General features: G+C 39.0%; 1 non-coding gene across 1 annotated transcript; it reads left to right on the top strand.

Annotated features, from left to right (window-relative positions):
- Nucleotides 1-5,492: 5,492 nt before the first annotated feature.
- Nucleotides 5,493-5,564, top strand: TRNAC-ACA. Its single transcript has one exon. It is a non-coding gene; the product is annotated as a tRNA-Cys (tRNA).
- Nucleotides 5,565-14,274: the final 8,710 nt, after the last annotated feature.

Raw genomic sequence — 14,274 nt, 5'->3', positions numbered from 1 at the left:
CTAGGAAACATGAAATAAAAGGAAAACATTTAAAAAAGAAAGAGAAGCTAATCTCAAGGATCAAAAGAAAACATGCAAAATTTTAGAGCTCTTACTTGGGTTTCATTATACCCCATCAAGGTTACTTTGAATTAAATAAAACATAATTAGCACTTTAATTCCCATTGTCTATATTTCCTTTCAGGCTGTGTTATGCTATTATTGGAATTCAATACACAGTGCAACTTCTTTATTGTTATTATTATTAATTTTTGGCTCCATTGTAAAGAGGGATGTTCAAGTGGGAGGGGACATGGGGAAACCTATGGCTGATTCATGTTTATGTTTGGTAGAAACCAATGCAATACTGTAAAGCAATTATCCTTCAGTTAAAAACAAATTAATTTTTAAATTTGAAAAAGAAAAAAGTATATAATTATTAAAAAATAAAAACAAAACAAAGTATAAAACAAGTTTAATTAACCTCTTACGTCAGTGAACAAATTTTAGTAAAATGAGAATACGCTGCATCAGCTTTATTACCATTCTGTTCTTTGACTTTCCTAGTAAAGTTTGTGGAAGATATGTTTTAAGGGAAGATGACTTTAGATATTTCAAAAATAGCAAAACTGGTCCACAATGTTGCAGAAGGGGATTACTCTCCTTTGGACAGCTACCCTGAGTATGGGCTCTCCCTACTGTCTAAAGAGAGATTATTTACAATTCATGTCAAAATCAAGTATGAGAATAAGCTTCAAAAAATGCAGTCACATAATTCTATCTTTATTTACATTTAAACATATATTTATTATTTTGCATGATAAAAACATTGGTATTTATTATATGAAAAGATTATAAATGGAAAGATTTAAGAATCTCCCTCTCTCCTTTCCTTTCTACTGTGGAATCAATACTTGCTGTCCAGTAAATGTCCTTCACTTATTTATGCATATTTATACAAATGAATGAACACACACACATCCAAGCAACACGCCATATATATAGGTACCAAATAAGTAAGTGTGTATGTTAGATGACTTTACGTCTACATGTATAAATTTGGAGTTTCTGTCTTTTTAGCCAGAAGACAGGAATGATTTTGTTTTCCTTAACAGCCATAGGCATTTTTGGAAGCATAGGACGCCGCATGCTGTCTCTTGTGCTACTTGGTGCAACTTGCTGAAAATGAGACAGCAGTTTCTGATTGCTATATGTCAGGTTGCCATATCAGCTGCCGCTTCTGTTCCTGGTTTCCATAGAGTGGTTTTATAGTAGTACTTGAGAAAATTGGTTTTGACATTGATATTTTATAATGCATATGAACTTAGTGACAACAGATTATGGCAGATTCCAACAACCAGTGGAATGGAAACTCTCAGAAATCTCTGACGTCTTGGTGAGAAGCTCTCTTAACTTCACAATATCTTCCCTCTGTGGTATTTAGGCACTTGATTCCATTCAAAGATGTCACCTCCAACAAGTTTTACCCCTCCTTTTCTAAATTCATTATCTTTTAGTGCATAAAAAATTACTCTTAACACTTAGTGTCTTAGAACATTTGAGATCTCACAGATTCTGTGGATTAGGAATCCAGGCACAGCTTAGCCTGAATGAGTCAGTTCAGCAGTTCTCACTGGCTGCAAGCATCTCGAGGCTCAAAGAGGGAAAGATATATCTCCAAGGCTTTAGGGATGAGTTCCTCTCTGGCTGTTGGGTGGTGACCTCCCTCAGTTCCTTGCCGTGTGGACCTTTCCATCAGGCAGCTTACAACATGGCAGCCAGCTGCTTCAGAGCAAGAGAGAATGAAGCAAGACAGAAGCCAGAGTCTTTTATAATATCCTCTGGAGAAGGAAATAGCAACACACTACAATAGTCTTGCCTGGGAAATCCCATGGACAGAGGTGCCTGGTGGTCTACAGTCCATAGGGTCACAAAAATGTTGGACATGAATTAGGGACTAAAAACAACAACAAAAGTACCTTTGTCCTATGAACTATGAATTTCCTCAGCCTTACTGGTGGGAGCAGCCACTGTGCCTAAGCCTATAAGAGATCTGAGCACTTATAGATAGTTTTCTCTGTGGCCTTTGGCAGTTTCCCACATGTAAGTATGCTTGAGGGGGACGCTGTGCACATCTCCTGGATTCTCTCTCTGTGCAGCCCTTTCCTCTCCATCAGTCAAACCTACAAACTCTAGCCACCTTGCTCTCTCTAGACTCTTTGCTCCATTCTTTGAAATTCAGAGAGTCTAGGAGGTTCTACTTGGCTTCCCCTCCTTGTACAGCACTTGGACATTTTCTTAAGGCAATGACCTTGGATAACCACAGAGCTTGCCTCGTTTACTTCCTACTTCTCAAAGATCATTGTGTTTCTGTTTACAATAACTAGGACATGGAAGCAACCTAGATGTACATGAACAGATGAATGGATAAGAAAGCTGTGGTACATATACACAATGATATATTACTCAGCCATTAAAAAGAATGCATTTGAATCAGTTCTAATGAGGTGAATGAAACTGGAGCCTATTATACAGAGTGAAGTAGGTCAGAAAGAAAAACACCAATATATTATATTAATACATATATATGGAATTTAGAAAGATGGTAATGATGACCCTATATGTGAGATAGCAAAAGAGACACAGATTTAAAGAACAGACTTTTGGACTCTGTGGGAGAAGGCGAGGGTGAGATGATTTAAGAGACTAGCATTGAAACGTGTATATTACCATATGTGAAATAGATTGCCAGTCCAGGTTCGATGCATGAAACAGGGTGCTCAGGGCCTGTGCACTGGGACAACCCTGAGGGATGGGATGGGGAGGGAGGTGGGAGAGGGGTTCAAGATGAGGGACACATGTACATCCATGGCTGATTCATGTGAATATATGGCAAAAACCACCACAATATTGTAAAGTAACTTGCCTCCAATTAAAATAAATTTACACACACACACACACACACACACACACACACACACAAAAGAAGAAATACGGGGAGAAAAAGATCACTAGCTTTCTTGCCTTGTTTCTAATGCCTTCAAAAATATTAATTTTTGTTTGTTTGTTTGGTTTGGCTTTTTTCCGGTAAAATAAGTTCAAATTGTGACTCCATCTTGGATGGAAGTGCCAGAGTATCTAATGAATATTTTAAAGAATGCTAAACCAAGTTTTTCTCTGCCTCAGTATTAGAACTAATCCACTGACTGCCATTTCTAGTACACTCTACACCATTGTGACTCAAAAAGACAATTGTCATTTCATCAAGTGAGCTAAATCTCTACCATCTTATACCTCAAAGCTAGCTAATCTTCTGAGATGATGGGACCTTTTACGAACGGATTCATGCTATGTACCATCCTCCTAGTAAATAAAACACGTACTAAAGTCTGCACTTCTGTATTAAATATCGAAGAGTTCAAGGAGCTCTGAAAGTTTAGCGACAGATCCTTAATGGCGAAGTTTTTCTTTTCCATTAGCGCTTACAGAGCACAGTATCCCTCCTCTGCTCCCTCACTAGTCTCTGGTCATCTTCAAGTGAAACTACTGATTTTGTTAATGCAATTGAGGTATACAAGGAATGCCTTTCTTAATATGAACGAAGATAACAAATACTTAAGGAAAGCTTCCAACATGAAGGAGACAAAAATAAACTGAAAGTAGATAAAAATAATGTTGTAGGAAACCAAATCATGTAGGCAAAATAAGAAACTTCAAATAAATATAGTTAATATATTCAGAGAGATGATTGTTTTGTAATATGTAAAAATATCAAGAAAATCAACTATACCTCAATTTAAAAAATGTTGAATCACTATGTTGTCCCACAGGAACTAACATAGTGATGTAGGCCAATTATATGCCAAACAAACAAACAAACAACCTCACAGAAAAAGAGGTTGAAAACCACAGATTTGTGGTTGTCAGAGGGGGGATGGGGGGAGAGGGAATTGGATGAAGGCAGTTTAAGGTACAAACTTCCAGTTAAGATAATTATTAGGCATATAATGTATAATGTGATTAGTATTAATGTAATTAACACTATTGCCTGTTGTAAACAAAAGAGAGTAAATCCTAAGAGTTCTCATCACAAGGAAAAAATTTTTTTCTTTTTCTTTTATTTTGTATCTATATGAGATAATGAATGTTCACTAAACTTACTGTTGCAATCATTTCATGATGAATGTTGGTAAAATCATTATACTGTACCCCTTAAATGTATACAGTGCTGTATATCTTAACAAAACTAGAAAAGAAAAAATATTAAATATATATCTGTATTCAGAGAAGAGAAAATGTTGATTAAATGACACTCGTTGGAGATACTGTGTACATGGAACTGGAAAAATGCATATGAAGAAGCATATGAAGAAAAAAGTCATCTTGGACATTAAAAATATCAGCACCAAAATAGAAACTCAAGAAAATAAAGTCAGTAAAATCTCCCCAAAAGAGGAAAATAGTCAGAGGTAGAAAGTTGGAAAGAACAGGTAAGAATACAAAAGGATCAAACCAGACAGTTTCTATCTGATTTGCAAAGTTACAGAAATAATGTGCAGAGGAGAACATGCCCTAGGAGGGCATTCTCCCAGCAAATATAAGAAACAGATGACAGGGATGAATAGCATATTCTTTAGAAATTAGAGGCATAAATATCAATATAAATGGACCTACTGAGCCTAGAAGAGAGAATACTAGAGGCCACACTAAGTACTACCATAACAAAATAGTTTAATGCAAAGGATAAATGAAAAACCATGAAAGCTTTCAGGAAGAAAAACAAAAATAAGCAGAGAGCAACAGCACGGAACAGGTTACTTATAAGTGTTGGAGATTATCATGACACAGAAATTCCCAACACTGACACCTGGAGCAAGAAGACAATTTGGGCATAACTTTAAAATTCTGAAAAAAAAATTGTATTCAAGCTAGCATGTTATAATGATTTAAACTGGAAAACAAATGTGTAAGTAAAATAAAGACATTTTCCCATTTTTAGAAACAAATTACCCCCCCCCCCAAATATGTCACCTATGGAAACTCTCAGAAAACTCTTGGAATATGTAATCAACTAAAGGAAGACAACACACCAAGAAAGAGGAAAAAAACAAGTTCCAGAAGGCAGGAAACAAGAAATCTAACTCGGATGAAAAGCAAAGAGAAGTTCTAGAATGAAAGCAAAAGGAAATCTCAAAATTGAAGTGGCTGGGGATCACCAATAAACATCCATAAAGAAAATAGAAATGTTGCATTAAACTGTGTAAACAATATTGCTGAAATACATTTTATGGAGCTTGTAGAGCATTTGGGAAGAATTAACAATAGGTACATAAAAAAAACAAGCAAATAAAAATGAAAATACTTTTCTTCAGGAAAATCACGTTTTTCAAGCAAAGATCTATTATTATTATGTACTATTTGTCTTGGTACTAGAAAACATTTGTAATGCCAAAATAATGTGGATATTGAATTACCCTTGAATTTTGATATGATTATATTGGAAACATAAGATTTCCCTGGTGGCTCAGACGGTAAAGTGCCTGCCTACAATGCAGGAGACCCAGGTTCGATCCCTGGGTCGGGAAGATCCTCTGGAGAAGGAAATGGCAACCCACTCTAGTACTCTTGCCTGGAAAATCCCATGGATGGAGGAGCGTGGTACGCTACAGCCCATGGGGTTGCAAAGAGTCAGACACGACTGAGCAACTTCACTTTCACTTTTATTGGAAACATGGAGAGAAGGCAATTGGAGGGAGGTAGAATAGTATAAAATATTGAATTTTCTATTGCCAGAATAGGAAAGCAAGACACACATTATTAACCTGATAAATCAAGATAAATCACAATATGCATATTACTCAGAAAAAATGGTGGTGAATAGATGAAGAGAATGCTGAGAGTTGGAAATGAGTGCTCCTAGAGGCATGAGATGTGACGATAGGGGGAAAGTAGAGCAAGCAGCTGCTCCTTGAACTGTGTGCATACAATACAGTTATAAAATAATAATTCTCAAAGAGGAAAAAAAAAGATGGAGGAGATGTTGATACACCATCCCATGGTTCCCTCGGCCCACACGAGTCCACTGGCAGCTGTGGTGGATGATTCCCACATGCTCTGACAGCTCCCTGCCTCAAGGACTTGGGTGTCTCTTCTTCTCTAAGGGTTTTCTTGGCAGCAGGGCATAATGCTTACTGCAAATTAGAGCAGTGGGCAAGTGTGGAGTCCCTAATATGTCTTGTCCCAGCCCTCAAAACGATCTACAGTCATAGATGGTTAAATGTTCCAGCCTTTTACCACTTAGGGAGAGGTGATGCTGAGGCATGTTATATTTGTGGTTCCTAAGGTGGTCCTCAAGGAGAAGGCAATGGCACCCCACTCCAGCACTCTTGCCTAGAAAATCCCATGGACGGAGGAGCCTGGTAGGCTCCAGTCCATGGGGTCGCTAAGAGTCGGGCACAACTGAGCGACTTCACTTTCACTTTTCACTTTCCTGCGTTGGAGAAGGAAATGGCAACCACTCCAGTGCTCTTGCCTGGAGAATCCCAGGGACGGGGGAGCCTAGTGGGCTGCCATCTATGGGGTCGCACAGAGTCGGACACGACTGAAGTGACTTAGCAGCAGCAGTAGCAGCAGCAAGGTGGTCCTCAGCAGACTGAGTGCCAATTGCCTACAATAATTATTAATACCTATGCATTAACCTATTCTGTTGGTTTTTTATCATTTTCCTCACTTTTTTATTTATGCTTTCTCAGATCACCTCCCAAATAAACAGCATGCATCCAAGGCTTTTCCTTAATATCTAATTTTGGGGGAACCCAAACTAAAACAGATGACTAGAGATGTCAACAATGCTTATTTATATGCTTCTCTTTTATTTTTTATTGTTTATTTTAATCTTGCTATTGCCTTGTAGCAATTAAAGAATTCTGCTTCTGTTACTAACCATTAGAAAGCTAACATCACTAGAACTGTACATATCATAAAGAAATGTAATCAAGATATGTAATCAAGAATTCCCAACCAGAATTCAAAGTTGAGCTTCAACATGTATAGTGAATATATTGTTACCCACTCTACTTAAACTTCAGTGCATCTCCTCATAGCTGAGAGATGCATAATGGTTACATATAGCCTACAACAATCTTAAACATATACAAAATAGCTTTCTCTTTCTTTCTTTCCTTGCTGGTCTGTTTGTGGTTTTTAAATACAATAAGTATCTTACATACGAACTTTCAGGTTGTGGACTTTCAAATACAAGAACATACATTCGCATGTCCAGTCACCTTAGTTCATGTCTGGTGTGCCTTGTTATATGTGTTCATTCTCTACAAGTGGTTATTCTTTTGTGTACTTTACAGTACTGTATAGAATATAGTAGTACAGTATCTTTATTCAAGCCCAGAGTGTCTGGAAGCAAGCATAAAAGCAGCAGTGATATAGCTGGTACTGCTAAGAAGCACCAAGTGATGAAGATGGAAACAAAAGTGAATATAATTAAGAGAGTGAAGTGAGGCAAAAAGATCATAGACAAGATTGTAACATCACTCAGTCTTATGAATTGTTTAACAATCAGCATGATTCTAAAGAACAAGGACAAGATCATGGAACACATGCAGGCTGCTGTGCCGATGATATTTACAATAACATCAAAATAGTGTGGAAAAGTGATGGAGATGGAGAAGCTTAGTGTATGAATGTAGGCTCTGCATCAGCATTAGCATAGAGTCTTGCTCATGATTAATGCTGATTCAAGAGAAAAGCTAAAAGCCTTTATGAAGACTTAAACAAAGGTCTGTATATAGTACAGATATGGTAGCTGCCTGGGAATTTTTTGAAACAGTTCAAGAAATTATTGATGAAGGCATGTGCTTACCTGAGCAGGTTTTTTTTTTTTTTTTAATGTGGATGAGACAGGACTGTACTGGAAAAGATGCCAGACTGAAGTTACATCGGTAAGGAGGAAAAGTTAATGCCAGGCTATGAAGCAGTAAAGGATAGGCGAACTGTTGTTTTTTGGCTATGCCTCTGGCGATATGAAGCTGAAGCCTCAGCTCCTTAGTTTATCATTCAGAGACCCAAGAGTAAAAACACAGCCAAGGGCTCTCTTGTTGTGTGGAAGAGTAACCCCAAAGCCTGGGTTACACAGACCATTTTCCAAGACTGTTTTTTCCACCACTTTACCCTAGAGGTAGAGAAATATTTCTTGGAGAAGGATGTTCCACTGAACATTCTTGTGCTACTCTACAGTGCAGGCCACCCCACATTTATGGATGACTTTCATTCCAACATCAAAATATTGCATCTACCACCAAATAACATTATTCATCCAACCCATGTACCAGGGAGTTATAGCAATTTTAAAGAAATATTATTTACGTCATATTTTTCTTCAGGCAACAAAGGCAAATGATGAATCAGAAACAAACTAATAACTACAAGGACATTAAAAACATTGACTTTGCTTGGTGAGAGGTTACAGCCATCACGATATATAGGGTTTGGAAGAACTTTGGCCCATAGTTTGTCTACAGTTTATGTGGATTTGAGAAGGTGGATGAGGAATCCAAAGAGACGTTCAGTAACTTAATGACCCTGAGGGAAAAGCTGAAGCTAGATCTGCAATAGGACGACTTCACTAAACTCCTTGCTGTGCAACATGTTGCTGTTATTGTTCAGTTGCTCAGTCATGTCTGACTTTTTGCTACCCCATGGACTGCTGCATGCCAAGCTTCCCTATCTTTCACCATCACCCAGAGTTTGCTCAAATTCATGTCCATTTAGTCAATGATGCCATCCAACCATCTCGTCCTCTGTCACCCCCTTCTCCTCCTGCTTTCAATCTTTCTCAGAATCAGGGTCTTTTCTAATGGGTTGGCTCTTTGCATCAGGTAGAAAAAGTATTGGAGTTTCATTCAGCTTCAGTATCATTCCTTCCAAAGAATATTCAGGGTTAATTTCCTTTAGGATTGACAGGTTTGATCTCCTTGTTTTCCAAGGGGCTCTCAAGAGTCTTCTCCAACTCCACAGTTCAAAAGCATCAGTCCTTCAGCATTCGGCCTTCTTTATGGTCCAACTTTCACCTTTGTTGGCAAAGTAATGAATCTGCTTTTGAATATGCTGTCTAGGTTGGTCATAGGTTTTCTTCCAAGGAACAAGGGTCTTTTAATTTCATAGCTGCAGAGACTGTGTGAGGTGATTTTGGAGCCCAAGAAAGTAAAGTCTGTCACTGTTTCCATTGTTTCTCCATCTATTTGCCATGAAGTGATGGGACTGGATTCCATGATCTTAGTTTTTTGAATGTTGAGTTTTAAGCCAGTTTTTTGACTCTCCTCTTTCATCTTCATCCAGAGACTCTTTAGTTCCTCTTCTCTTTCTGCCATAAGGGTGGTGTCATCTGCACATCGGAGGATGTTGATATTTCTCCTGGCAATCTTGATTCCAGCTTGTGCTTCATCCAGTCTGGCATTTCACATGATGTACTCTGCATATAAGTAAAATAAGCAGGGTGACAATTTAGAGCCTTGACATAATCCTTTCCTGATTTGGAACCAGGTTGTTGTTCCACATCCAGTTCTAACTGTTGCTTCTTGACTTGCATACAGGTTTCTCAGGAGGTGGTCAGGTGGTCTGGTATTCCTATCTTTTTAAGAATTTTCCAGTTTGTTGTGATTAAAACAAAAAAAGGCTTTAGTGTAGTCAATCAATCAGAAATAGATGCCTTTTGAGAATTCCTTGGTTTTTCTATGATCCAACGGATGTTGGCAATTTGATCTCTGGTTCCTCTGCCTTTTCTAAATCCACCTTGTACATCTGGAAGTTTTTGGTTCACATAATATTGAAGGCTTTTGAGGATTATCTTGCTAGCATGTGAAATGAGTGTGATTATGTAGTAGTTACATTCTTTGGCATCACCCTTCATTGGAATTGGAATGAAAACTGACCTTTTCCTGTCCTGTGGCCACTGGTGAGTTTTCCAAATTAGCTGGCATATTGAGCACAGCACTTTAACAGCATCATCTTTTAGGATTTAGCTCAGCTGAAATTCCATCACCTCCACTAGCTTTGTTAGTAGTGATGCTTCCTAAGGCCCACTTGACTTCACACTCCAGAATGTCTGGTTCTAGGTGAGTGATCACATCATTGTGGATATCTAGATAATTAGGACATTTTTTGTATAGTTCTTCTGTGTATTCTTGCCACCTCTTCTTAATCTCTTCTGCTTCTGTTAGGTCCATACCATTTCTGTCCTTTATTGTACTCATCATTGCGTGAAATGTTCCGTCGGTATCTCTAATTTTCTTCAAGAGACCTCTAGTCTTTCCCATTCTATTGTTTTCCTCTAGTTCTTTGCACTGATCACATAGGAAGGCTTTCTTATCTCTCCTTGCTGTTCTTTGGAACTTTGCTTCAGATGGGAGCTGATAGGTGCAACATGAGGAGCTGATTAATGAAGACATAATAGAAGTGGAGGCCCAGAGAAAGGATGGAGAGAGATAAGAGGAAGAAGAAGAAACTGAAAAACTGAAAAGATTCATGACTCTGGAAATGGTAAGGGGATTTTCTTTATGTGAGGAGACATTGTTACTTTTTGAGGCACTGGACCTGAATGTAGAACAGTACACAAAGGACACAAAGGTTGTAGCACCCATTCCAAATGCAATCCAGTGCTACTGTGTCATCCATGATGAGAAAAGAGCTACTACCCCGACATCAGGGCTTCCCTGGTGGCTCAGTGGTAAAGAATCTGCCTGCAATGCAAGAGATGAGGGTTCAGTCCCTGAGTCAGGAAGATCCCTTGTGGAAAGGAATGGCATCCCACTCCAGTATTTTTGCCTGGGAAATCCCATGGACAGAGGAGCATGGCAGGCTATGGTCTGTGGGGTTGCAGGAGTTGGACATGACTTAGCGACTAAACCACCACATCCAGACATCACTGGATCATTTTTTCAACAGGGTAGATAGAACTGAATCCAGCAAGGAGCCAGAGTCTCTGCCATCAATGTCAGATGTGAGTGAAATTGCAGCTTGTCCTCTGTCTCCTATTGCTGACCACCCTTCAGCTCTACCATCTCCTACCTCTTCTCCCTCCTCCAGTCAGTAACTCTTCATGCCTGTTCCCTCAATACCAGCCCCTGTATGTCAGCTGTTGTACTGTACTACTGTACTTTTCAAGGTACTTTACTGTAAGATTTAAAGTGTTTGTTTTTTATGTATTATTTCTGTGAAAAATATCATAAACCTAGTATAGTACAGCACTATATAGCTGATTATGTTAGTTGGATATCTAGGCTAATTTTATTGGATTTATGAACACATTGGAATTATGAACATGCTCTGGGAACAGAGCTTTTTCGTATGTAGGGGCTTACTGTGTGTCCACAAATTGAACTTCTCTTATTAAGTGATTGTATTTGTTTCTCTTCTCCTTGAATCTAGATTGACCTTGGTGATTTGCTTATAACTATTTAGAAGGAATGATGCCATGTGAATGCTAAGGTTAGATTAGCTGTCACTTGGTTCTTTTGGAATGCTTGCTCTCTGTATGCCCTCTTCTAGAATGCTTCCCTTCAGAAAGTAGTCACCATACATTGAGAAACCAAAACCATTGAGAAAGACTGTATATAAATGTTTCAGTCAACATTTCTAGCTAAGCCCCCCAGCCTATCCAATCTATGTGCCAGGCATGCATGCAAAGGTGCTTCCACATGATTGTAGTTCTCAGCTATTACCTTATCCCTAGTCTTTGAGGCTTGCCAGTTGAAGGCCCAGCCATCATGGACCACAGTCAAACCAACCCTGCTCTGCTGTATTTAAATATCTAATCCACAGACTCTGCGCCCATAATTAAATAGTTGCTTTACTCCAGAATGTTTTAGGATGATTTGTTACACAGCTCCAGTAACTGGGAGATGTTCAGTTCAGTTCAGTCGCTCAGCTGTGTCCGACTCTTTGTGACGCCATGAATTGCAGCACGCCAGGCCTCCCTGTCCATCACCAACTCCCGGAGTTCACTCAAACTCACATCCATTGAGTCAGTGATGCCATCCAGCCATCTCATCCTCTGTTGTCCCCTTTTCCTCCTGCCCCCAATCCCTCCCAGCATCAGAGTCTTTTCCAATGAGTCAACTCTTCGCATGAGGTGGCCAAAGTACTGGAGTTTCAGCTTTAGCATCAGTCCTTCCAAGGAACACCCAGGGCTGATCTCCTTTAGAATGGACTGGTTGGATCTCTAACCTATATTAAATAAGTATTGAAAGTGTGCATTGTGGTATATGCTATTTAGCTAAGCAAAATTTTCAAGAGAAAGTTCTTTGATCCTTCCTGTTCTAGATCACATTGCTAAAGAATTCTGGGACAGTTCACATTTGTTGTCTTTCTGGGGTCATTAAAATCATACCTTCTCCTCCAAACAGGAACAGAAAACCCCAGAATTACCAAGGAAAAGGCATAGCACACGTTGTTATTAAAAATGCCTGAGCTAAGAAAGTGCATGTAACTAGTAATAAGGAAACCTGCACCATATATAACAGAGGAAATAAATGCAGATCTTCCATTTGTGCAGAGTACTGGGTATTTACTGGAGCAACTTGCTGTTATGAAAGAGTCTATTTTTTAATCACCATGGCATCCAGTGTAATGTTCCAAAGGGATTAATTTGGTAGGAAATTAAATGCTTTGCCTAGATACAAGTTCTTTTAAAATTATATATGTGCCAAATTGTGCTAAAATAATTGGGTAGCTGAGGACATCTGCTGCAATAAACTCAAGTAGTGAATATTCGATTTAAATTAATACCAGACACCAGATCAAAAAGTCTTTATAACTATCCTGATTTGCATGGTGAGGAGCCTGAAAATAGCTCATTTTAACTATAAAAAAATAACTTGAGAAGAAAACTACAGTAGTCTAATCATGAAGTAATATCATGAAATATTATTTTATGAAGTAGGGCCACAGTTTATTTTAAAAGCACATCTAAGGGCTTTCTGGTCAATTCTTAGGTAGGCTTATATCATCGTAGAGTGGGCAAGGTCTACATTGTAGGATTTGATCTTACTTTACTGAGTTATATGGGGAATAAACTGTTCCATTTGCTTCTTGTTTGCTTGCTTTAGAGCTCTAGAAATATAGCATATAGATGCCAATACTTCACTGTCCAGACTAGATTAAATACACCTATGCAATCCAGTCATTAGTGCCTACGTGCCTGTGTGTGCTCAGTCGAGTCTGATTCTTTGCAACCCTATGGACAGCAGCCTATCAGGCTCCTCCATCCATGGAATTTTCCAGGCAAGAATACTGGAGTGGGTTGCCATTTTCTTCTCCAGGGGATCCTTCCAACCCAGGGATCACACCTGTGACTCCTGCCTTGCAAGCAGATTCTTTACCACTGAGCCACCAGGGAAACCCTGTCATTAGTGCCTACTACTGCATAAAGGATAGTCTATTTGCTTTGCAGAATATTCTTGATTATATTTAGTAAAAGCATCAGTTGAAGTCACTGTGTATTATGACTTACAAGGACCAGAGGCTTTCAAGAGCTAGCGTGCAGTGAACTATCTTTCAGTTCAGTTCAGTTCAGTTGCTCAGTCGTGTCCAACTCTTTGTGACCCCATGGACTGCAGCATGTCAGGCTTCCCTGCTCATCACCAACTCCAAGAGCTTACTCAAACTCTTGTCCATTGAGGTGGTGATGCCATCCAATCATCTCATCTTCTGTCATCCCCTTCTCCTCCTGCCTTCAATCTTCCCCAGCATCAGGGTCTTTTCCAGTGAGTCAGCTGTTTGCATCAGGTGGCCAAAGTATTGGAGTTCCAGCTTCAGCATCAGTCCTTCCAATGAATATTTGGTACTGATTTCCTTTAGGATGGACTGGTTGGATCTCCTTGCAGTCCAAGGGACTCTCAAGAGTCTCCTCCAACACCACAGTTCAAAAGCATCAATTCTTCGGCACTCAGCTTTCTTTATAGTCCAACTCTCACATTCACATATGACTACTGGAAAAACCCATAGCTTTGACAAGGTGGACCTTTGTCGGCAAAGTAATGTCTCTGCTTTTTAATATGCTGTCTAGGTTGATCATAGCTTTTCTTCCAAGGAGCAAGCGTCTTTTAATTTCATGGTTGAAGTCACCATCTGCAGTGATTTTGGAGCCTCCCCCAAAATAAACTCTCTCACTGTTTCCATTGTTTCTCCATCTATTTGTCATGAAGTTATGTGACCAGATGCCGTGATCTTAGTTTTCTGAATGTTAAGTTTTAATCCAACTTTTTCACTCTCCTCTTTCACTTT

This window comes from Capra hircus (assembly GCF_001704415.2).
Source record: "Capra hircus breed San Clemente chromosome X unlocalized genomic scaffold, ASM170441v1, whole genome shotgun sequence".
Classification (NCBI taxonomy): Eukaryota; Metazoa; Chordata; class Mammalia; order Artiodactyla; family Bovidae; genus Capra; species Capra hircus.
The sequence above is the reverse complement of the archived record's forward strand: the minus strand, read 5'-3'. Positions and strand labels throughout refer to the sequence as shown.